General features: G+C 39.1%; 1 long non-coding RNA gene across 3 annotated transcripts in view; it reads right to left on the bottom strand.

Moving 5' to 3' along the window:
- LOC102133174 (uncharacterized) overlaps positions 1 to 25,058 on the bottom strand; it is a 189,783-nt gene that overhangs the window by 105,446 nt on the left and 59,279 nt on the right. For 2 of the 3 annotated variants that reach the window (XR_012435231.1, XR_006698382.3), the window contains exon 2: positions 15,256 to 15,353. The exons of the other annotated variant lie outside the window; for it this stretch is intronic. This is a non-coding gene — a long non-coding RNA (uncharacterized lncRNA). The remainder of the gene's footprint in view (positions 1 to 15,255; positions 15,354 to 25,058) is intronic. 3 annotated transcript variants of the gene reach the window in all.

Raw genomic sequence — 25,058 nt, 5'->3', positions numbered from 1 at the left:
AGATACTCCTCAAGAAGAGCAACCCCAAGACACATAATCGTCAGATTCACCAAGGTTGAAATGAAGGAAAATATGTTAAGGAAAACCAGAAAGATCGGGTTACCCACAAAGGGAAGCCTATCAGACTAACAGTGGATCTCTCTGCAGAAACCCTACAAGCCAGAAGAGAGTGGGGTCAATATTCAACATTCTTAAAGAAAAGAATTTTCAACCCGGAATTTCATATCCAGCCAAACTAAGCTTCATAAGTAAAGGAGAAATAAAATATTTTACAGACAAGAAAATGCCTAGAGATTGTGTCACCACCAGGCCTGCCTTACAAGAGCTCCTGAAGGAAGTACGAAATATACAAAGGAAAAACTGGTACCAACCACTCCAAAAACAAACAAAAATATAAAGACCATCAACACTGTGAAGAAACTGCATCAACTAATGGGCAAAATAACCAGCTAGCATCATAATGACAGGATCAAATTCACACATAGCAATATTAACCTTAAATGTAAATAGGCTAAATGCCCCAATTAAAAGACACACACTGGCAAAGTGGATAAAGAGTCAAGACCCATCAGTGTGCTCTATTGAAGAGACCCATTTCACTTGCAGACACACATAGGCTCAGAATAAAGGGATGGAGGAATATTTATCAAGCAAATGGAAAGAAAAAAATAAAAGCAGGGGTTGCAATCCTAGTCTCCGATAAAACAGACTTTAAACCAACAAAAATCAAAAAAAACAAAGAAGGGTATTACATAATGGTAAAGGGTTCAATGCAACAAGAAGAGCTAACTATCCTAAATATATATGCACCCAATACAGGAGCATCCAGATTCACAAAGCAAGTTCTTAGAGACCTACAAAGAGACTTAAACTCCCACACAATAACAGTGAGAGACTTTAACACCCCACTGTCAGTATTAGACAGATCAATGAGACACAAAATTAACAAAGTTATTCAGGACTTGAACTCAGTTCTGGACCAAGCAGACCTAATAGACATCTACTAACTCTCCACCCAAAATCAACAGAATATACATTCTTCTCAGTATCACTTCACACTTATTCTAAAATTGACTACATAATTGGAAGTAAAACACTCCTCAGCAAATGCAAAAGAATGGAAATCATAACAGTCTCTCAGACCACAGTGCAATCAAATTAGTACTCAGGATTAAGAAACTCCTCAAAACTGCACAACTACATGGAAATTGAACAACCTTCTCCTGAATGATGACTGGGTAAATAATGAAATTAAGGCAGAGATAAATAAGTTATTTGAAAGCAATGAGAACAAAGACACAACATACCAGAATCTCTGGGACACAGCTAAAGCAGTATTTAGAGGGAAATTTATAGCATTAAATGCCCACAGGATAAAGCAGGAAAGATCTAAAATTGACACACTAACATCACAATTAAAAGAACTAGAGAAGCAAAAGCAAACAAATTCAAAAGCTAGCGCAAAACAAGAAATAACGAAGATCAGAGCAGAACTGAAGAAGATAGAAACACAAAAAAACCTGCAAAAAATCAATGAATCCAGGGCTGGTTTTTTGAAAAGATTAACACAATAGACAGATTACTAGCCAGACTAATAAAGAAGAAAAAGAGAAGAATCAAATAGATACAATAAAAAATGATAGAAGGGATATCACCACTCATCCCACAGAAATACAAACTACCATCATAGAATACTATAAACACCTCTACCCAAATAAACTAGAAAATCTAGAATAAATGAATAAATTCCTGGACACATACACCCCCCATGACTAAACCAGGAAGAAGTTGAATCCCTGAATAGACCAATAACAAGTTCTGAAATTGAAGCAGTAATTAATAGCGTACCAACTAAAAAGAACTCAAGACCAAACGGATTCACAGCCAAATTCTACCAGAGTTACTGGCACCATTTCTTCTAAAATTATTCCAAGAATTAGAAAAAGAGGGACTCCTCCCTAATTCTTTTTATGAGACCAGCATCATTCTGATACCAAAATCTGGCAGAGACACAACAAAAAAAGAAAATTTCAAGCCAATATCCCTGATGAACATCGATGTGAAAATTCTCAATAAAATACTGGCAAATCAAATCCGGCAGCACATTAAAAAGCTTATCCACTATGATCAACCAAAAAAGAGCCCATATAACCAAGACAATCCGAAGCAAAAAGAACAAAGCTGGAGGCATCACACTACCTGACTTCAAATTATACTACAAGGCTACAGTAATCAAAATAGCTTAGTACCGGTATGAAAACAGATATATAGACCAAGGAAATAGAACAGAGGCCTCAGAAATAACACTGCATGTCTACAACCATCTGATCTTTGACAAACCTGACACACACAAGCAATGGGGAAACGATTCCCTATTTAATAAATGGTGTTGGGAAAACTGGCTAATCATATGCAGAAAACTGAAACTGGACCCCTTCCTTACACCTTATACAAAAATTAACTCAAGGTGGATTAAATATTTAAATATAAGACCTAAAACCATAAAAATCTTAGAAGAAAACCTAGGCAATACCATTCAGGACATAGGCATGGGCAAAGACTTCTGACTAAAACATCAAGTGCAATGGCAACAAAAACCAAAATTGACAAATCGTATCTAATTAAACTAAAGAGTTTCTGCACAGCAAAATAAACAATCATCAGAGTGAACAGGCAACCTACAGAATGGGAGACAATTTTTGCAATCTAGCCATCTGACAAAGAACTAGTATCCAGAATCTACAAGGAACTTAAACAAATTTACAAGAAAAAAAACAAACAATCCCATCAAAAAGCAGGCAAAGGATATGAACAGACAACTTTCAAAAGAAAACGTTTATGTGGCCAGCAAACATATTTTAAAAATCTCATCATCACTGGTTAATAGAGAAAAGCAAATCAAAACCACAGTGAGATACCACTTCATGCCATTTGGAATGGTAATCATTAAAATGTCAGGAAACAACAGATCCTGGAAAGGATGTGAAGAAATAGAAACACTTTTACACTGTTGGGGGAGTGTAAATTAGTTCAATCATTGTGGAAGAGAGTGTGGCAATTCCTCTAGGATCTAGAACTAGAAATATCATTTGACGCAGCAATCCCATTACTGGGTATATATCCAAAGGATTATAGATCATTCTACTATAAAGATATATACCCGTATGTTTATTGCAGCAGTATTCACAATAGCAAACACTTGGAACCAAACCAAATGCCCATCAACGATAGGCCTGATAAAGAAAATGTGGCACATATACACCATGGAATACTATGCAGACATAAAAAAGGATGAGTTCATGTCCTTTGCAGAGACATGAATGAAGCTGGAAACCATCATTCTCAGCAAACTAACACAGGAACAGAAAATCAAACACCGCATGTTCTCACTCATAAGTGGGATTTGAACAATGAGAACATATATGGGCACAGGGAGGGGAACATCAAACACTGGAGCTTGTCAGGGGGTCGGGGGAAAGGGGAGGGATAGCGTTCGGAGAAATGCCTAATGTAAATGACAGGTTGATGGGTGCAGCAAACCACCATGGCACATATATACCTATATAACAAACCTGCACGTTCTGCACATGTATCCCAGAATTTAAGTATAATTTTATAAAAGAAAAAAAAATAATCAGTGTGACCCTGTTGAGGACAATTTTTAAGATTTGTTGGGGTGAACCTAGAGTACTTTTCCTTTAGATTTTGATATGTTAATTTTTCTGGGATCTCAATGGAATGCCTGGGTGTTCAACAAGGTCAATGCATTCCAGCTGGTTGAAAATCAAACTCCCTCAGCTGTATGTGAGCTCTAAGAACTGTTTCACTTAAAGATCCTAGCATGTATTCTCTGACCTTGTGGATCTTCAAATTGTGAAAGTGCAGTTTACCATTTGGGCAAAAACTAAAGAGACTACTAGGAAGACTTCTAGAGATGTTGGTTAGTTTGTTGCTTGATTGGTTAGTTGGTTTTCCTCAGCATAACTCCCTCATCTCTGCCCCACAAATTACAGGAACCTCAGTCTCCCAACTACTGGTATCCATCTTCTCACTTTAGCAAGATCAGTGTGGTCTGTCTCTGTCTCCCCTCCCTGTACTGAGGTCCAGAAAATGCCTCCATACAGATAGCCAGGTTAATTATGTGACACATCATATTTCATTCTTTCCCTCAGAAGTGACAGCCCTGTATTTCATATTGTCCAGTGTCTGAGCAATTGTTCCATATATTTTGTCTAGTTTTTTTTTTTAGCTGTTTATAGAGAAGAGCAAGTCTAGCTCCAACCACTCCCTCACTCCCCTCCTTTCTGGCCTTAAGCTGGCCAGAACAGCCAACTTAAGCTGTTTTGATTTACTTTTGAGTAATCTTACTTGGGACTTTAGAGGGCATCTTCACAGATGCTTACTCAACTGTGAAATAAGACCAAGGCATTGTCACATAGACGCCAAAATTACCTTTATAAAGTTTTATTAGAGAAAGCAGACAAGTGACCTTCATAATACTGAACTCCAAAATTAGAAAGAATTCTCCATTCTTGGCACTGGCACTGCCTGGGGACCGCCTGCCTCTGTTAGTTTTAGGATATGGAATACAGAGGACAAGGTTCTCTGTCGGAAGCTCTCTCCTTAGAGGAAGGGAAAAGGGAAAGTGTTGTTCTTTTCCTTCTCACCTCACCAACAAAAGAGGTCACTCCATCTCCCCTAAAGGCAGAGAGACAGAGAGTAGCGAAGAGGATTATGCTAATAGAGTGCCCTTCACATGAAAGAAACCTCAGAATGAGTAAAACAGGCATCCCCTCCCAGAAGTCTGTTTCCTTTACAAATTTTTACCTAATTTCCCAGTCCTTCCCAACCACATTCTTCTTACATATGTTCTCCTACTTTTCTATTAATCCTTATAACTTTTCAACCCAAAATTATATTCTAAATACATCAGGTAAACTTTCTAAAGTTAGGAAGACAGGAAGATAGTATACTAGCTATCTGTTTTTACCTTACAGTGATTGCTCAAATTCAACAGCCAGCTAATATCCTTCCACATATCTCTCAAAGGGACAACTACCTTTGTTTCAGCAGGTAGGCAGGCATACAGGAGCAGGGCAGGAGAGGGCCCCACTACGACCAGGAATGTCAGGCAACCATGAGGTGATGATCAGGCAGTTGTAAAGCTGTCTCTCGAAAATAATGGTCACAGCTGGCGCCAGGAAAAGGCAGTCTCGTGGCGTGATGCCTCCAGCTTTGTTCTTTTTGCTTAGGATTGTCTTGACTATACAGACTCCTTTTGGGTTCCATATGAATTTTAAGATAGTGTTTTTCTAATTATGTGGAGAATGTCAATGGTAGTTTGATGGGAATTGCATTGAATCTATAAATTACTTGGGGCAGTATGGCCATTTTCATGATATTGATTCTTCCTATCCATGAGCATAAAATGTTTTTTCATTTGTTTGTGTCCTCTTGGATTTCCTCGAAAAGTAGTTTGTAGTTCTCTTTGAAGAGGTCCTTCACTTCCCTTGTTAGCTGTATTCCTAGGTATTTGATTCTTCTTGTAGCAATCGTGAATGGGAGTTTATTCACTATTTGGCTTTCTGCTTGTCTGTTGGTGTATAGGAATGTTTGTGATTTTTGCACATTGATTTTGTATCCTGAGACTTTGCTGAAGTTACTTGTTAGATTAAGAAGCTTTTGGACTAAGATGACAGGGTTTTCTAGATTGAGAATCATGTCGTCTGCAAACAATGACAATTTGATTTCCTCTCTTTCCATTCGAATACCCTTTATTTCTTTCACCTGCCTGATTGCCCAGGCCAGAATTTCCAATACTATGTTGAAAAGGAGTGGTGAGAGAGGGCATCCTTGTCCTGTGCTTGTTTTCAAAAGGACTACCTCCAGCTTTTGCCCATTCAGTATGATATTGGCTGTGGGTTTGTCATAAATGGCTCTTATTATTTTGAGGTAGTTTCCTTCAATACTGAGTTTATTGAGAGTTTTGAATGAATTTTATTGAAGGCCTTTTCTACATCTATTGAGATAATCATGTGGTTTTTGTCTTTAGTTCTGTTTTTGTGATGAGTTACATTTATTAATTTGCATATGTTGAAACAGCCTTACATCCTGGGCATGAAGTTGACTTGATTGTAGTGGGTAAGTTTTTGATGTGCTGCTGGTTTCAATTTGCCAGTATTTTACTGAGAATTTTTTCATCAATGTTCATCAGAGATACTGGCCTGGAGTGGTGGTGGTGGTGGTGGTGGTGGTGGTGGTGGTGGTGGTGGTGTATCTCTGCCAGGTTTTGGTATCAGGGTGATGCTGGTCTCATAAAATGTGTTAGGGAGAAGTCCCTCCTTTTCAATTGTTTGGAATAGTTTCAGAAGAAATGGTACCAGTTCCACTTTGTACCTCTGGTATAATTCAGCTATAAATCCATCTGGTCCTGAGCTTTTTTTTTTTTTTTTTTTTTTTTTTTTTTTTTTTGGTATGCTATTTATTACTGCCTCAATTTCATAATTTCATAACTAGTTATTGGTCTATTCAGGGATTCAAATTCTTCCTGGTTCTGTCTTGGGAGAGTGTATGTGTCCAGGAATTTATCCATTTTTTCTAGATTTTCTAGTTTATTTTCACAGAGGCATTTACAGTATTCTCTGATGGCTGTTTGTATTTTCATGGGGTCAGTAGTGCTATCCCCTTTATCACTTTTATTGTGTCTATTTGATTTTTCTCTCTTCTTTGTTAATCTAGCTAGTAGTCTATTTTATTAATTTGTTCACAATAACAGCTCCTGGACTCATTGATTTTTTAAGGATTTTTTTTTTGTCTATCTCCCTCAGTTCTTCTCTGATTTTGGTTATTTCTTGTCTTTGGCTAGCTTTGGGATTTGTTTGCTCTTGGTTCTGTAGTTCTTTTAGTTGTGATGTTAGGATGTTGATTTGAGATCTTTCTAGCTTTTTGTTGTGGGCATTTAGTGCTATAAATTTCCCTCTTAACACTGCTTTAGCTGTGTCCCAGTGATTCTGGTATATTGTCTCTTTGTTTTAATTAGTTTCAATTAGTTCAAAGAACTTCTTGATTTCTGCCTTAATTTTGTTATTTATGCAGGAGTCATTCAGAAGCAGGTTGTTCAACTTCCATGTAGTTTTGTGGTTTTGAGTGAGTTTGTTAATCTTGAGTTCCAATTTGATTGCTCTGTGGTCTGAGAAACTGTTTGTTATGATTTCAGTTCTTTTGCATTTGCTGAGGAATGATGTTTTACTTCCAATTATGTGATCAGTTTTACAGTAAGTGCACCATATGGTGCTGAGAAGAATGTATATTCTGTTGTTTTGGGGTAGAGAGTTCTGTAGATAACTATCAGTTCCATTTGATCCAGAGCTGAGTTCAAGTACTGAATATTTCTGTTAATTTTTTGTTTTGATCGTCTGTCTAATATTGACAGTGGGATGTTAAAATTTCCCACTATAATTGTATGGGAGTCTAAGTTTCTTTGTAGAGCTCTAAGAACTTGTTTTATGAATCTGGGTGCTCCTGTATTAGGTGCCTCTATATTTAGGACAGTTAGGTCTTCTTGTTGAATTGAACCCTCTACCATTATGTAATGCCCTTCTTTGTCTTTTTGGATCTTTGTTGATTTAAAATCTGTTTTGTCAGAAACTAGGATTGCAACCCTTGCTTTTTTCTGCTTTGCATTTGCTTGGTAAATTTTCCTCCAACCCTTTATTTTGAGCATAAATGTGCAATGGGTCTCTTGAATACAGCACACCAATGGGTCTTAACTCTTTATCCAGCTTTCCATTCTTTGTCCTTTAATTGGGGCATCTAGCCCATTTACATTTAAGGTTAATATCATTATGTGTCAATTTGATCCTGTCATCATGATGCTGCTGGCTATTTTGCAGACTTGTTAATGTAGTTGCTTTATAGCATCATTGGTCTGTATACTTCAGTGTGTTTTTGTAGTGGCTGGTAATGGTTTTTCCATTCCATATTCAGAGCTTTCTTCAGGAGCTCAAGGCAGGTTTGGTGGCAACAAATTCCCTCTGTATTTTCTTATCTGAGAAAGATTTTATTTCACCGTCACTTATGAAGCTTAGTTTGAGTGGATATTAAATTCTGGATTGGAAATTATTTTCTTTAAGAACGTTGAATATTGCTCCCCAATCTCTTCTGGCTTGTAGGGTTTCCACTGAGATGTCCACAGTTAGTCTGTTGGACTTCCCTTTGTAGGTGATCTGGCCTTTCTCTCTGGCTGCCCTTAACATTTTTTCCTTCATTTCAACCTTGGAAAATTTGATGATTATGTATCTTGGGGTTAATCTTCTCATGGAATATCTTACTTGGGGTCTCTGTATTTCCTGAATGTTGGCCTGTTTTTCTAGTTTAGGGAAGTTCTCCTGGATGATACCCTGAAGTATGTTTTCCAACATGGTTCCATTCTCCCATCTCTTTCAGGTATCCCAGGTATCCCAATCAGTCATAGGTTCAGTCTTTGTACATAATTCCATAGTTCTCAGAGGTTTTGTTAATTCTTTTTCATTTATTTTTCTCTAATCTTGTCTGCCTATCTTATTTCAGCAAGATAGCTTTTAAGCTCTGAGATTCTCTCCTCTGCTTGGTCTACTCAGTATTGATACTTGATGTTGCATTGTGAAGTTCTCATGTTATGTTTTTCAGTTCCATCAGGTCATTTATGTTTCTTGCTAAACTGTTACTCTGGTTAATAGCTCCTGTAATGTTTTACCATGGTTCTTAGCTTCTTTGCATTGGGTTAGAATATACTTCTTTAGCTCAGCCAATTTCATTATTACCCATCTTCTGAAGCCTACTTGTGTCAACTCATTCATCTCAGTCTCAGCCCAGTTCAGTGCCCTTGCTGAAAAGGTGTTGTGATCATTTGGAGAAGAGGCACTATGGCTTTTTTAATCTTCTGTGTTGATTTTTTCTTATCTTCATGGGTTTACTTACCTTCGATCTTTGAGGCTCCTGACCTTTGAATGGGGTTTTTGTGAGGTCTTTTTTGTTGATGTTGTTGCTGTTGTTTCTTTCTGTTTGTTTTTCTTTTAACAGTCAGGTCCCTCTTCTGCAGGGCTGCTGCAGTTTGCTGGCGATCCACTCTACATCCTATTTGCCTGGGTCCCTCTTGCACCTGGAAGTATCACCAGTAGAGGCTGCAGAACAACAAACATAGCTGTGTGCTCCTTGTTCTGGAAGTTCCATCCCAGAGGGGCACCGACCTGATGCCTGTTGGAACTCTCCTGCTTGAGGTGTCTGGTTACCCCTGTTGGGGATCTCCCCCAGTCAGGAAGCACGGGATCAGAGACCTGCTTAACAAAGCACTCTGACTGCCCCTGGGGATAGTGGGTGCACTGTGCTGGGGGGAATATCACTCATCTAGACTACCCAGCCTCCTCAGAGCCAGCAGGTGGGAAAGATTAAGTCTGCTGAACCAGATACCACAGCCACCCCTCCCCCCAGGTACTCCATCCCAGGGAGATCAGAATTCTCTCCATAAACCCCCAGCTGGAGTTGCTGAAATTCCCACAGGGAGACCCCACTTGGTGAGAAAGGATGGATCCAGGTCCCACCTAAAGAGGTAGTCTGGCCACAATCTGCCACAGCTGCTGTGTTGCACTTTGGGGAATTCCTCCCACTAAAAACCGCCCAGCCTTCCTGCACCGGATCAGAAAATGACTGACTGGAGTCACAGTGATGGCAGCCGCCCCTCCCCACTGGTAACTCGGTTGTCTTAGGCTGTCTCCAGTCTACTGTGTCTGGCCACAACGAAAGTGGTCACCAAGAGTCTGCACAGTTCTGTGCTTGGAACCAAAGGCCCTGGTAGCATGGGCTCAGGAGGGGATCTCCTGATCCAAGGGTTTCACAGATCCATGAAAAAAGCATGGTTTCCCTGGCAAGGTAGCACAATCACTCTCCACCTCCCTTGGCTGGGGGTGGGTGGGAGCTCCCCTTTCCCTGTGAAGCTCCCAGTTGGGCCATCACTCTACCCTGCTTTCCCTCACTCTGCTTGGGTCACAGCAAATGCTAGTCAGTCCCATTGAGAGAACCTGGATACCTCAGCTGAAGGTGTGGTATTTACTCGCTGTTTTTGTTCTTCTACGTTAGAGCTGCAGACCAGAGCTGCTACTAATCAGCCATACTGGCCCCTCCACACTAAAGCTTTTGAATGAACCTTCACCCATGCTTTCAAAAACTTGCCTTGGTCTCTCACTCTGCCTTATGCTCCTCAGTTGAATTCTTTCTCCTGAGGAAGCAAGAATTGAGGTTGCTGCAGACCCACATGGATTCACCACTGGTAACACTTTTGGCCAAATACATAAACCAGCAAGCTGATAATTATGCCAGTTTGCCAATCGTAACTAAAACTGTGTTGTTACAACCCTGCCTTGTGTACAGAGGTTTCAGTGATTCCCGGAAAATGGCGAATGAAAGGTCAAGACATCAGTAAGAGTTGTTGTTGTTGTTGTTGTTGTTGTTGTTTTGACATGAATATACAGCTGTTAACGAAGCTGTATCCCCCAGTTCCTAGGAAAGGTAACATTTGTATCAATTGGGTGAAGGCCTCTTTCAAGAATATATTCATTTTCAGGTATCTATTATGAGTCTTGGCACTAATCCAAACATCAACAGCAGTGTTTCAATCATGATGTGCTGATACATACTTCCCAAAATAGTTATAATAAAGAGAATAAGGCAGAAAATCGGACATGATCTGCTGGTGGGGAAAGCCAAAATAAAACAAGCTTCCAAGTAAAATGAAGGCTGCCACGGCTATGAAGCAACATAAATAAAAACCACTGGCTACAGAGTCTTTTTCTGCAGAAGACGGAAAGCAGTCATATGGCCAGACAAATTAAGGCACAATGGATCGGCCAAAACAGTCTTTATTCAGCACTAGAGTGGTTTCTGCCAAACAAAAGGTATGTGGAACATGACTCAATTTGGCTTATTGCAAGCTTTAGTGAAGAATTATAATTTGTGATAAAGAATGCCAAATGAGCAATTTTGTGATGTAAACGATACATTAGGGAAATAAGGAGAACATGAACAGATCATTGAAATTGTTAGAATCCAAGCATTTAAAGGGTGAATCAAGGCAGTAATCTTGCGTTAACTTCACACATTTTGCTTTTCTCCAAGTTGGAGCCACTTAAGAAATTCCAGTTAGCCAATGTGATTAAGAAATAAAGTGTCACTCTGTGATTTGGTTTGGTTTATTTGTTTGTTTCTGGGGTCTGGGGTGGCATTGCAAATCACTGCTCCCTCAGTTACATCCTCAAGATAGTCCTAACTAAATAAAGGCCTTTGGTAATTACAGAAGTGTTTATTTTCAGCAGTGCCTGTACCTTTTCCTTTAGCTAAATCGTCTGTAGAGATCTCATTCTTTAGTCTAGACTGTGCTACGTTTTAAACAAACTGCAGTACCTACATTTGAGAGGACCTTGATTATCCTTTGCATTTAGGAGTCTCTAGTCACATTTCAGGCTCCCAAGCTACCTTTGAAGGGAGATTTATGTTTTTTAAGTACAATTTGGCATACAGCAACCTCAAGAGGAGATTGTAAACAGAGACTAGATAGAGGTAATTCAAGTATTTCACTCTGACAACAACCAACACATAGTCGTGTGTGTCCTGAAAGACTCAACATTATTAAGAAACCCTATTGGGTGCAGTCCCCCAAGCCCACCTCAAAGGGCTCAGGCTACCAACACACGCATTCTGTTTACAGGGTTTATGACTCTTCCTTACACTCAGGCACTAAAACATTCTGAAAACATGCCAATGGTGTGGTTCAAATTCTCTTTTATACATTTGACAAGTGAATTCTGGAATATCAGGTTGACCCAGCAGTGTAACTTCTAACAATAGAAACATATTAAAACTAATTTATAAGCTTGTAAAGATATATTTCTTTTCATTTAATTATAAATAATGCTTTCAGCAGATTATTTTTACCAAAATTAATAGAAATAACTTGTCACTAGAGAAAAAGTAAAACCTGCCTCCATTGTATTTAAATTCCTCTTCCAGAGGCCCTCTAACAGAAGTTAAGGTGTTTGGTTTATGCTACTACTTTGGGGTAAGATGCTTCTTTTTCAATTTCATTGGGAAATTCCATCAGAAAAGAGCATTATGCTTTTATCTCTGTCTGTCTCTTTCTCTCTGTGTTCTACATTTTTTTTAAAAAAATGTAAAATCCGATCTCCACAGTCCAAATAAAATGAAATATTATAGCAATTATCCAGGTCATTCAGGGGAAAACAGTAGATGGGAAAACAGTAGAGATGATTTGGGAAACGCTTTCTTTTTGCTTGAGTTATGTACAGGGTTGCTTAAATTACTTTAGCACTTTGGCATATTATTTGCTTCGGAGTCATTGTACAGTTAGTCTAAGGCCAAAAATATCATATTGAAAATCATTCTTATGTCCTTTTACATACATGTCATTTATAAACTTAAAAAACTTAGCCAGCTAAACACTTTAAACACACATGCATACACAGATACATATATTTCCTATAGAAGTTTGAGCTTTCCTCTATAGATTTCTATTCACCCTCATAATTATTTATAATGAATTGTAGTGTTTTGCATGTTGTTTCCTCAGATGGTTTCTAGCCAGTAATTAAAGGAAGGAACCTTCGCTCCATCTGAATTTCCAGCTAGAAACTGACAGCTCCTCCTACCACAACAATTCCCAAATTAAAATTGAGAGTTTACAGAATAGAAATTTCTGGTTTAAGGAATATTCTGGCATTGTAATGCTCTGTCTGATTAGAATTTACATAGCAAAAAAAAAAATACAATTAGTTGATTCGACATATTTGCTCACTTCTTTACTATTTAGGATTTATACAATACCATGGATTCAGAACTATTTAATTCAGCTCTGCTAACCAGTAGTTAGTTCTATATTGCACTTTCTTCTTCTAGTATATTGTATCACTATAGTATAATGTAGTGTAATGATAGCTGTCGTTAAGTAGCAGCAGGACCACTGGCACAATATCAAGTTGAGAGAAGAAAAGAGAACCCTTTGTATATGAGTCACAAAATTCTTTCACTTAAAAAAGTTACTTGGTTCTAAACCACAAATATCCAATAATAATAAATAGGAGAACAAATTTTATAATATGTTATTATAAGAAAAACAAAAGTGTCCAAAGATGTCATGTCTCTACTCTTAGGTCGGTGCAAAAGTGAATCCAGTTTTTACCATTACTTTTAATAGTAAAAAGCGCAATCATTTTTGCACCAACCTAATACATATTCACAAATGTTAAACACTCAATATAAGATCAATATGTGAATATTATGAAAATTTTAGAAAGTATGAAAGATATTTGGAGAATGTAAAAATCAGCTCTATTTCACTACTCAGAGAAAACCACTGTAAATATTGTGGTCAAAGTCTTTTCAGGTTTTTCCTATGTATGTAGGTGGGTTATGCATGTTATGCATAATTAATATAATGTGTGATTTATTCTATAACCTGCTTTTTCCTCTTAGTATACAATGAGCATTTATCTTTGTTGTGGAATAGTCTTCAAAAACATGTAATCACATCACATAAACATACCCTAACTTATTTAACCAATTCCCTAGCACTGTATTTGTAAGCTGTTTCTAATTTTTCTGCTTTTACAAATACTGCTGCAATAAATATTTTAGTATCCGGCTCAGAATATTTTCTTAGGATACACTCTTAGATGCAGAATTACTCTTAAAAAGCATATGCATATTTTAAGGCTTTTGATAGGCTGCCAAAATTCAGCCTAGAAAAACTGTTATAATTTACATTCCCACCAATATTCTATGAGGGTGCACATATACTAATCTTTTAAAATTATTGCCACTCTAAAATATTAAAATTAGTCTTTCATTTGAATTACTGTTTACTTGATTACTGCTACTAAAGTTCAGCATGTGTTCCAAATGAACTTCCTTTGTGACTGGCCTTTTTGTATCTTTTGTCATGTTTCCACTGGGGTAAAAAAAAATTTAAGTAAATCCCTTTTATTTATTTATTTATTTACCTATTTATTTTTGAGACAGGGTCTCACTCTGTTGCCCAAGCTGGAGGGCATTGGTGTAGTCCCGGCTCACTGTAGCCTCCACCTCCTGGGCTCAAGTGATCCTCCTGCCTCAGCCTCCTATTTGGGACTATAGGCATGCATCACCACACCCAGCTGATTTTTTACTTTTTGTAAAGACAGAGTCTTCCCGTATTGCCTGGGCTGCTCTTAAACACTTGGCCACATGAGATCCTCCAGCCACAGCCTCCCAAAGTGCTAGGATTACAGGCATGAGCCGCCATGGCCGACGTAAATTTCTTCTTAATACCTCCTAAAATATGAGACGAAAGCGCAATTCAAGAGATCTTACCTCTTCTGACTTAAAAGCGAAATAGTGGATCCCAGCTTTATAACTTGCAATATTACAAGACTAAGGTAATTGCAAGTCTAAGGTCTTGTAATATTTCACAGAAACAGTGTTTTTAAATAATCATCAAGCTAGATCTTGTTGTCATTCTGTAACTCTGTACACTTTGTATTCCACATCTTCACTTGAATGTTTAATAGGAATCTTAAACTTAAAATGTACAAACAGAACCCCTGATTCCTCACCCCTGCCCTGGCATACTCCTCTCCCAGTCTCAGTAAATAGTTCCATTCACCCAGTTGATCAGGCCAAAGAAGAGAAGTCATCTTAACATATCCTTTTCCCTCACATCTCATCTCCCACTTACCAGCAAATCCTTTTGGCTCTAACTTCAGAACACCACAAATCTGACCACCTCCTACCCCCTCCACAGCTGTCTTAGTTAAATCCACCATCAGCTCAACTCCTGTTTTCCTTGCTTCTAATCTTGCCCTCCTAAAATTTTACTCTTCCCATCATGGCACGGTGGCCTCTTTAGACATAAATCAAATCATATCACTGTCCTTTACTCAACCTTCCAAAGGCTTCCCAACACATTTAGGATGAGTGATTAGTATTAGTTATTATTGGAGTGAATTTTGTTCTGCTTTCTCACACAGTACTCATTGGCAGCTTCATTTTGTGTTAAGTGTGAAAATATGGCCGACTACCACAGCTCATGCCTGTAATCCTAGCACTTTGGGATGCCGAGATGGGAGGATAGCTTGAGTCCAGGAGTTTGAGACCAGCGTGAGCAACATGGCGAGACCCTGTACAAAAAAATCAAAAGTAAAAGCAAGCAAGGGCAGGCAGGGTAGCACGTACCTGAGATCCTAGCTCCTCAGCAGACTGAGGTGGGAGGATTGCTTGAGCCTAGGAGGTTGAGGCTGCAGTGAGCTGTGTTTGTGCCATCGCACTTCACCCTGGGCAACAGAGGGAGACACTTTTGTGATGAAGAATGCCAAATGGGCAGGCCCCAAATGGGCCCCAGGTAATTTGGTTCCTCTCCAGCTGTATCTCTTAGCACTTGCTCCTTGCTCATTCTAGGCACACAGGTCACCTGGCTGCTCACTGAAAACACCATGCTCATTCCCCTTCTCAGGATTTTGTACATTTCTGTTCTGTGGCCTAGAACTCGGCATGGGTTCTTCCTCCACTTCATGTAGGTCTCTGCTCTAATGGTGCCTCCTCAGAGAAGTGTCCCCTGACAACTCTCTGAAATATCATTCCAGCCATGACTCTGAACCCCTTTATTCTGTTTCACATATATCTGAAGCATTTATTACCATCTGATACCGTGTGTGTGTGCGCATGTGTGTGTGTATGCGCGTGTGTGTGTGTATGTGTGCGTGTGTGTGTGTGTGTGTGTATGTGTGCGTGTGTGTGTGTGTGTGATGTAGACTCCACAAGGGCTGAGGTTTCTTTGTTCTGTTTACCCATATCTTCAGCTCTTAGAATAATAGTGCATACTCAATAAAAATGTGTTCTTCCCTCCACTTCCATTGACCCTAAAAACGTATGCTAGAATCATGCTGATCCATGGAAAGAGGACTGTATTATTTTCTATTACGTTCTGTATGTTTTCCTCAGCTTCCTCCAAAAAGACTTACTCACACTATTTGTCAAAATAAGTGCTGGTCATTGATATGAAAAGGGAGCACAACTGGTCATACAGTCCATTTCCCTGGTTTAGCTGGATAATACATTATTAAACTCCTTTCACAGAACAGTCAGAGGAATCCCAAAACTTTGTGGCTAATTTTCAATTGTATTTGAGTTCACAAGTGACGATTACCCAGTGATAAGGAGAATTGGGCAAGCCTATTTGTTGTTGATTTTTAACTAGTGTATAATATTATACTATTTTACTTTAAGACACTAATACAATATTTGCAAAGATGTAGGCTTATTTCAAACTATTGAGGGGGAAAATACTGACTTGGTTATTCCATTAGCTGGAGCTAATTGAAAAGGATAATGTACAAACTGTACAAAGTTATTTTTTCTTTTATACTTGTCTTAATTCTTTTCCCCATGTGTGACTAATATCTACATAAAGCTCATACAAGAAACCTGAACTCTGAGAGTTGTTTGAAATAGGCAGTTTCTATTCAGACAAGATTTGACTGGCAGAGGCAGCACTCCCTCTCCCACATTCAATAGAAGACTCTACTAATGGCACACCAAGGGAGAGTCAGGGACAGAGCTAATGCTCACTGACAGAGACATACACATAAATCCATTCACTACTGATAAAACAAACAAACACACACACTGAGCACAGGAATCACTGGAGCTGGTTCTTAACACACACATAATTCACATACATAATTCAAGAAGCCATATCTGCACCCTGATGTTCACTGTGACATTATTCACAATAGCCAAGATATAGAATCAACCTAAATGTCCATCAACAGATGAATAAAGAAAGAAAATGTGGTACATATGCACAACGGAATACTATTCAGCCTCAAAACTGCAGGAAACTCTGTCATTTGCAACAACATGGATGAATGTGGAGGATATTATGGTAAGTGAAATAAACCAGGCACAGAAAGATAAATACTGTGTTATCTCACTTATATGTGGAATCTAACAAAGGCAAACTCATAGAAGCAGAGAGTAGAATGGAGGTTACCAGGGGTTGTGAGAAAAAAATGGGGATTGGGAGATGTTGGTGAAAGGACACAAAATTTCAGTTAGACAGGAGTAATTCAAGAGATTTATTGCACAACATGGTGACTACAGTTAGAAACAATGTATTATATACTTGAAAAACACTGAGAGTAGGTTTTAAGTGTTCTCAACACAAAAAAGTATATGAGGTTATTATGTTCATTAGCTCAATTTAGCCATTCCACAATGTATACATATTTTGAAACATCATGTTATATGCCGTAAATATATACAATTTTGTCCATTTAAAAAAATAAATAATTTTTTTAAAAGAAGTCGTAAGTAGGATTTAGTCCTGGCTATGACATAAATGTCTGTCTTCACACAGAAAAGAAACTTCTAGTCTTTTGAAGACTCAACAGTTTTATTTTGAAACTTAGAGACTTCACTCTCTTCTTTGGTCCCTTAATGTTCATATTCTTCCTGGAAATGGGAGTGGGAAACTTTGTCCCACATACTCGCCTGGCTTCTGCTGAGCATCACAGCCCTCCAAGGTTGGCAGACATCCACCTTCCCTCTGCAAGCACCCGCCCTAGGAAGGCATGTTCCTATTCTATCTGAGCACTGAAGTCTTATGAAGCAAACTTGGTTTTTTCAGAAAGCCACCTACTTGCAAACGAGTGGTGACACATTTAAGCAATCAATCACTGTATCTGGCAGTTCCTCGCCAGTTCAGTGGTGAAGGCAGTGGGTGCTGTCATTGTTTTCTTTGTGCACCCTCTGAATACAGAGGCTACCCACCAGCCTCACTAATGAACTACGGTTTTCTCATCCACACACAACCACTGGCTGGTTCCTATTTATTATGCAAACCCCTCTTTCTTGGGTTTACATCTGCCTCCAAGTCTAAGAAGCTATTGAGCTTCCTCATCTTAAGCAAACTCACTGGACTGTGGACTCTTCACATTATTTTAGCTGCTGGTCTGACTTTCCTATTAGAAAATAACTTACTTCTAAGATAAAGGCAATTAAGCAAAAGTAAGTAATAGTTACTTTTAAGTTTTTTACTCTCCTTTGTATTTCCCTTTCACTGAGATTGTTACGAACAAGAGAATATTGGTCTCTGGGAGTTCTGAAATCAGAAATACTTTTACCTTTCTTCTTTGATATTATCAAATTCTAACTTTATACTAAAATTAAGGAGAAGGTGCAATATTCTTCTCAAGATTTGTTTTTCATATCATTGCAATACAATACGTAATTTTCTATGGGAAGTAATGACATGATTTTACATTGCAACAAAATGAATGTTTTATGAACAGAGTACAGAATTCATTTCAATATTTAAAATAAAACACCAGCCTCCAAGAACATTACAATTGTTTCAAGCTCAAGATCTACAGTCTAATTTATTTTTTCTCTGGATGGATTTTTCTTTTTCTCTCCTCCTCCCACACCATCTCCAACTTCTACTCAAGTGTCTAGGGCACTCTGTGCTTAGCACCAGAGGTGTGAGGTATCACAGGGCTGAAAGCACAAGCAGAGGCTTCTCGATGGATTTGGCGTGTAAGAGTTGAAGTCCTGGGAGAACAAAAGGAACTCAGGGCATAGATGAATATTTGGAGAGAATTTCCACGGCAGAATTTTCAGTTTAAGAGAGTAGTGTTTCTTCCTGAAATACGTGTTTGTTTGTTTGTTTGTTTGTTTGTTTGTTTTACGTCTAGCCTAATGGGAGAAGAGACATAGTCTCTTTGAGAGAGCAGAGAGGTGGTCATGGGACGAGAACCAATTGTCTCAGCAGCAACCTGGAACCTGTGCCAGGGTCTAGAATGTCCCTACCTCCTCATGCCTCCACTCTAAGCTCCCAGAACTCATATGCAACCGTAGAGAACAGAGGAAACTAGATTTAATCAGATTAAATTTCCCTCACCCTGATGGAAAAAGGGGGAGAAGGTAGCAAGTAGTGATCAAAATTAGAGGAAAATAAAGGTATAGACTTTGCCTACCTCAGTGTGAAGACTGTTATTACTACCGAAATGTTCACTGATTAAACTATAAAAATACACCTTAAGGCATCAAAGAAGTTTTTTCTATTGTATGCTCAGGACCAGGTGGTATACAGCCAGGGCAATGTGAACAGAATTCCTGCTCTCAAAGAACTCATAACATATTTTTTATTTTTTTAAGATGGAGTCTCACTCTGTTGCCCAGGCTGGAGTGCAGTGGTGCCATCTCAGCTCACTACAAGCTCCACCTCTGGGTTCAAGCGGTCCCCCTGTCTCAGCCTCCCAAGTAGCTAGGACCACAGGCACACGCCACCACACCTGGCTAATTTTTGTATTTTTAGTAGAGACGAGGTTTCACCATATTGGTCAGGCTGGTCTCAAACTCCTGACCTCAGGTGGTCCACCCACCTTGGCCTCTCAAAGTTCTGGGATTACAGGCATGAGTCACCACACCCAGCCCTTGTTGCATATTGAAGACACCTGGCATATATACCAAAAGCTTAAAAATGGATAGAAATTAGCTAATCAACAAGCGGTGGGGGCATTCCTATCAGACAAATGGCATAAGAACAGTGCACAGAAGATATGAGCATGGCAGTTCCACAGTGAGTGAATAAGACTTTGTCTTAGTCTGTTCGGGCTATTATAACAAAGTACCTTAGATTGAATCATTTACAAATAACAGAAAATTATTTCTTACCATTCTGGAGGCTGGGAAGTTCACAATCAAGACACCAGCAGATTTGATATCTGTTCCTCCTAGACAGTGCCTTCTTGCTGCATCTTCATGTGAAAGGAGGAGGAAATAAGCTCCCGTGGGCCCCTTTCATAAGGGCGCTAATCCCATTCATGAGGGTTCCACTCTCATGACTCATCACCTCCCCATCTCTTAAGTCCATCTGATTGGGGATTAGATTTCGACATATGAATTTCTATTCTGTCATAAAGACACATGCACTCATATGTTCATTGCAGCACTATTAACAATGGCAAAGATGTGGAATCAATCTAGGTGCACATCAATCGGGGATTTGATAAAGAAAAGGTAGTACATATCCACCATGGAACCCTATGCAACCATAAAAAGAATGAAATCCTGCCCTTTACAGCAACATGAGTGCACCTGGAGGCCATTATCCTAAGCAAACTAAAGTAAGAAGGGAAAACCAAATACTTCATGTTGTCACTTATAAGTGGGAACTAAATATTGAATACACACAATTGTACAGATGGAAACAACAGACACTGGGGATCACTAGACAGGGGAGGGAGCGGAGCATGAGCTGAAGAATCACCTGGTAGGTTCTAAGCTTATGGTCTGGGTGATGAGATTACCTGGACCCCAAGCCTCAGCATCATGCGATCTAACCATGTAACAAATCTGCATGCGTACCCATCGATCCATAAAATAAGTTGAATTTAAAAATACATGTATGAATCGCAGTGGAGCACAAACATTCCCCTCAAAATGCAGATTTCTTAAAATATTCTAAGAAGATCATTAAGAATTGGAGTTTTGAAACGATTTAATAGTATACACTTTTATTTTTGTTTTTTTTTTTTTTTTTTTTTTTTTTTTTTTTTTTTTTTTTTTTTTTTGCTGTGTCGGAGACTGAAGTTTTATTGTTATTCAAATCAGTCTCCTGGAAAACTCGGGGACTGAAATTTTTTTTTTAATTTATTTATTATTATTATACTTTAAGTTGTAGGGTACATGTGCATAACGTGCAGGTTTGTTATACCTGATGTAAATAACGAGTTGATGGGTGCAGCACAGCAACATGGCACAAGTATTTTTGTATTTTTAGTAGAGACGGGGTTTCACTGTGTTAGCCAGGATGGTCTCCATCTCCTGCCCTTGTGATCCGCCTGCCTTGGCCTCCCAAAGTGCTGGGATTACAGGTTTGAGCCACTGTGCCCGGTATACATTTTTAAGCAGACAAAAGCAATGTAGATGAGGTAAAGATAATCTGCTGCCCCAGCTCCCCAGTCCTCTGAGGCACCCGGACAGAAATGCTGGGGCTCCACAGACCCATTTGGGACAATCTATAATTTTGTCCATCGAGTGCAAGTTCTACGTGAGGAAACTAAGCACAGCACTGTGAAGTGACTTCTCAAATTGCTTCCTGGCCCCACCATGTGCTGGCTGGCCCGATGCTCAGCCCTCCCTGATATCCAGCGTTTATCCTCTCTCACTTCTCCTATAAAAAGATTGGGCTTTTTCCCATTCCAGGCAAAACACCAGAAATCCTGGGTGTTTTGGAAAGAGAAGAAACATAACTCCCAGTCATCCTCAGCTACTTAAATGAAAGCAGGATTGGCAGGAAAATGTATAAATGAAAAATGCCAAAACCCTAACTTCAAATTAAGTTGTAGGTTCCAAGAGCCTCTCAACTTGACTCTTAAAAGAATTGCTAGCAAAACCACATCCTATCATTCGATTTGCCAGGCTTATGATGGCAGCGGTACAAGCAATACAATCATGAGAGGGTATGCAAAGGAAAGGAGGATTAATACGAAAATCCAACAGCCTGGTTCTGGATAATTGGGAGTTGACCATAAACACCTTGGCTATCACACAGCAACTTTGGTCCTTGGATAAAAATATTTTATTGGCAAATTGTTTCATTTTAGGAAAATTATATCTGCTTTCAACAACTGGAGGTTAGTTTCCCAAAATGATTTTCAGGGTGGTAAAGGAATGTGAATAATGATAAGGCACAGCAGAGAGAGCACAGTCTCTGCTTGGCCCAGGGCTCTGTACTCGTGGCATTGAATACATACTTTTTAAAGTTTGTTTTAGTTATTCTGTGAAGAACCTCCTACTCCATCGCCTGCCCCAAGAATGAAATTCCGTAGTACGCTTCTTTTCCTTCATTAAAATAAAGCTTCTGCGAAAGGGCAGTCACATATTTAAACCAAACTAAACTCTTAAAATATTGAACAGTGCACACTTGACATTCTCAAAAGCTACATTTCCAAAATCCTCACTAATGTTCAAATTGCAGAGTGTTATTTGATGATAAAAGCAAATTTAGAATTGGCTTGTAAATGTGTTTTGTTGGGTGTTCAGAAGACTGACCTTAAAAGGGGAAAGGGGTTTCATGTAAAAATCTGGATTTCTGGATTCTCTTAAAATTGGAAGACATGGCAAAGCAGTCCACATTCCTACCTGGCATCCATGAGCTGGAGCTCTGTAAGGCTTCTGCTCCTAAATGGTTACAGGCCCACCAGTTCAACCCATTCTCTACCCACATCACTCCACTCATTTGCAGTTGCTTCCTGGACCCATTCGACATTTGAGTTTGTAACCCTAGCATGAGAATATATAGTTATTCACTTAAAATATACAATTGTCATGAGTAGCAAAGCTGGTTTGAGTTGTTGACACTGGCATTTAAGTAGATACACTCAAACAGCTTTTGACTATAAATCCATATCCACATCGTGGCTGCGTAACACAAAATTCAAATTCATGTTTTAGTGAAATTCAACATTATTTTATTTGGGTTGCTTTCATAGTTTCGAAACTTCACATCTTAAATCTGTGAACGGCAAGAATCTTCTGTGTGCTCTAAAAATTTCTGGAAGACAGACGGATGCAGGGATTTTTTCATTTTATTTTAGATTCAAGGGGTACATGTGCAACTTTGTTACATGGACATATTGCATGATGCTGAGATTTGGGCTTCAATTGAACCCCTCACCCAAATAGTGAACATCGTACCCAATAGGTAGTTTTTCCACCCTTGCCCATCTCCCTCTTCTTTTTTGGAGTCCTCAGTGTTTATTATTCCCATCTGTAAGCCCATATGTACCCAGTATTTGGCTTCCACTTATAAGTGAAAACATGCGGTATTTGGTTTCTTGTTTCTGTATTGATTCACTTAGAATAATGGCCTCCAGCTGCATCCATGCTGCCGCAGAGGACATCATTTTGTTCCTTTTTATGGCTGTGTAGTGTCCCATGGTGTCTATGTACCACGTTTTCTTGGGATACAGGTTTCAAAAGATTGATTTTAGAAATGTATCAAAGGAAAGTGGAAATTGTCATTGAATCCTTTTAGAAATGCCATGTTCTGTAGCAGTCGCTGTCAAAGTATTCTTCCCTACCAGTGGCATCAACATTTCCTGGACACTTCTCACAAATGCAGATTCTTCAGCAGCACCCCAGGCCTACCCATTAGAAACTGGGGATGGGGCCCAGTGATCTATTTCAACAAGCCTTAACGGTGATCCTGACACACACCAAAATTTGAGAAACCCTGGCCCAGAGCTTTACTACTAGGACATTCTGAGTGGAGATATTGATCTCCTCAGCCCTCAGCAGCAGAACAAGACCTGGAGTATTCAGAGCCCCCAAGACACAGACGCTAGCATCAAGCCCCTTCATCTGGGATTGGCACCTTGTATGTTCCCAATATGTCCCCAGAGACAACAAGCAGGATTAACATTATACCGAGGAGGGATAAGCGCTTCTTATCCCTCCTCGGAACAAGGAAAGATGTTCTAGCACGTGCCTGTCCACTTCACAGTGAGCAGCTTTTCTGAACAAGGGCCAGGGAGGCGATGAAGCTTGTATCCCATGTGCTAAAGTTGTAGGGCAGAGAACTCAGTGCATAGGGCCCAAGAGCTGGTCAGGGGTGGGAACTAGAAAGTCAGGAAAGGATGGCATGGCAGGGGCTCCTGGAAAGCTCAACAGTTTTGGGGGTGCAGGGTGGGTCCTGACTGAGTCTTCATGTAGGTTGAGTTCGTGTGCCTGTTGGTAGCCAGTGGTCAATCTGGTGTTGCCCATGCTGGTTTCATGAGGACTACTTCAACAACACATACACATTCCCAAAGTTACAGTTTCATGAGTTTGAAATACTTCATATAAAATTGTTCCATTTGATTTGGAATTCATAAGAAATGTTCAATGAAAGGAAGGGAAGTTTATTAGATACACTAAAATATTATTTCAATTCATATATCTTTTGATTAGATAACAAACTATTTTGAATTAAGTTTCTCATCAAGAAACATTTAAATTTTTTTTTCATCTACAAGTCTTGAGCAAATCTCTCATGTAGTCATTTCAAATGTTAAACCCGATAAACTAAAGCAAGCACAAATTTCTCATTAAAGTGTCTGCAAATATTTCATTTGGGAGAACTTTACAAATTCAGTCTCTAAAATCTGCCCTTTCTTTGTGTTTTATTTTTCTTATAATTTTGCAAAGTTAATGAAATACATCTTTCACCAAAATCTATATGGACTTGCCAAAGTCCATGCAGCATGTCCACTGTGATGCAAATATTATTTTTGAGACACTTCATGCCATGCCATGGAATCAGCACATTCTTTGAAGCATTGACTCAAACCTAAGGTGCATCAGTTGCCTGAGGGTATGCAGCCTTGATGGGTGAGACTCTGTGAAAGGGACTGTGTCCCCAGTAGAGTTAAATCCTCTTGTGTTTTTAAACTGGGCTTCATAAATTCTAAGAATTGATGAAATTTTGGTAAGACAAAATTGTCTGTGAAGCTGTTTCTTTTACTATTAGATCATTTAGAAAAATATACAGAAAACACCTCTTCCCAGACAGTGGTTCTTAACACTTCGAGGTTAGGGTGGACTGAGAATCTGAATAAAGATTGGAAAGAAGAGTATTCTAATGAAATTTCAAGGACCTTGTGGACTTCACGGATAGCCATGTCTGTCCACTTAGCAACGCTGTCTCCTGATAACGTGAGTAGACATGATAGGGCCCAAACCTTTGTCTCCCACACCAAATGTTTCTGAACAAAGTTTGTAATTATGATATCTCACACATGATAGGCCAGAAGGACTTTCACATACACAGACTCTCTTGATTCTCACTCAGCCCTGAGAGGTGTACAAAAGGTTTCTTCAGTCTACATTGTTTTTATAGGAGAAGAAATGCAAGGTCACTGCTATCATTACCCTGCTTTTTCACCACTTCTTGTAGAACCTATAAAGCCAGTACAAAAACAGACATTTTTTGC

Source organism: Macaca fascicularis, chromosome 5, assembly GCF_037993035.2.
Source record: "Macaca fascicularis isolate 582-1 chromosome 5, T2T-MFA8v1.1".
In the NCBI taxonomy this organism is placed as follows: Eukaryota; Metazoa; Chordata; class Mammalia; order Primates; family Cercopithecidae; genus Macaca; species Macaca fascicularis.
The sequence above is the reverse complement of the archived record's forward strand: the minus strand, read 5'-3'. Positions and strand labels throughout refer to the sequence as shown.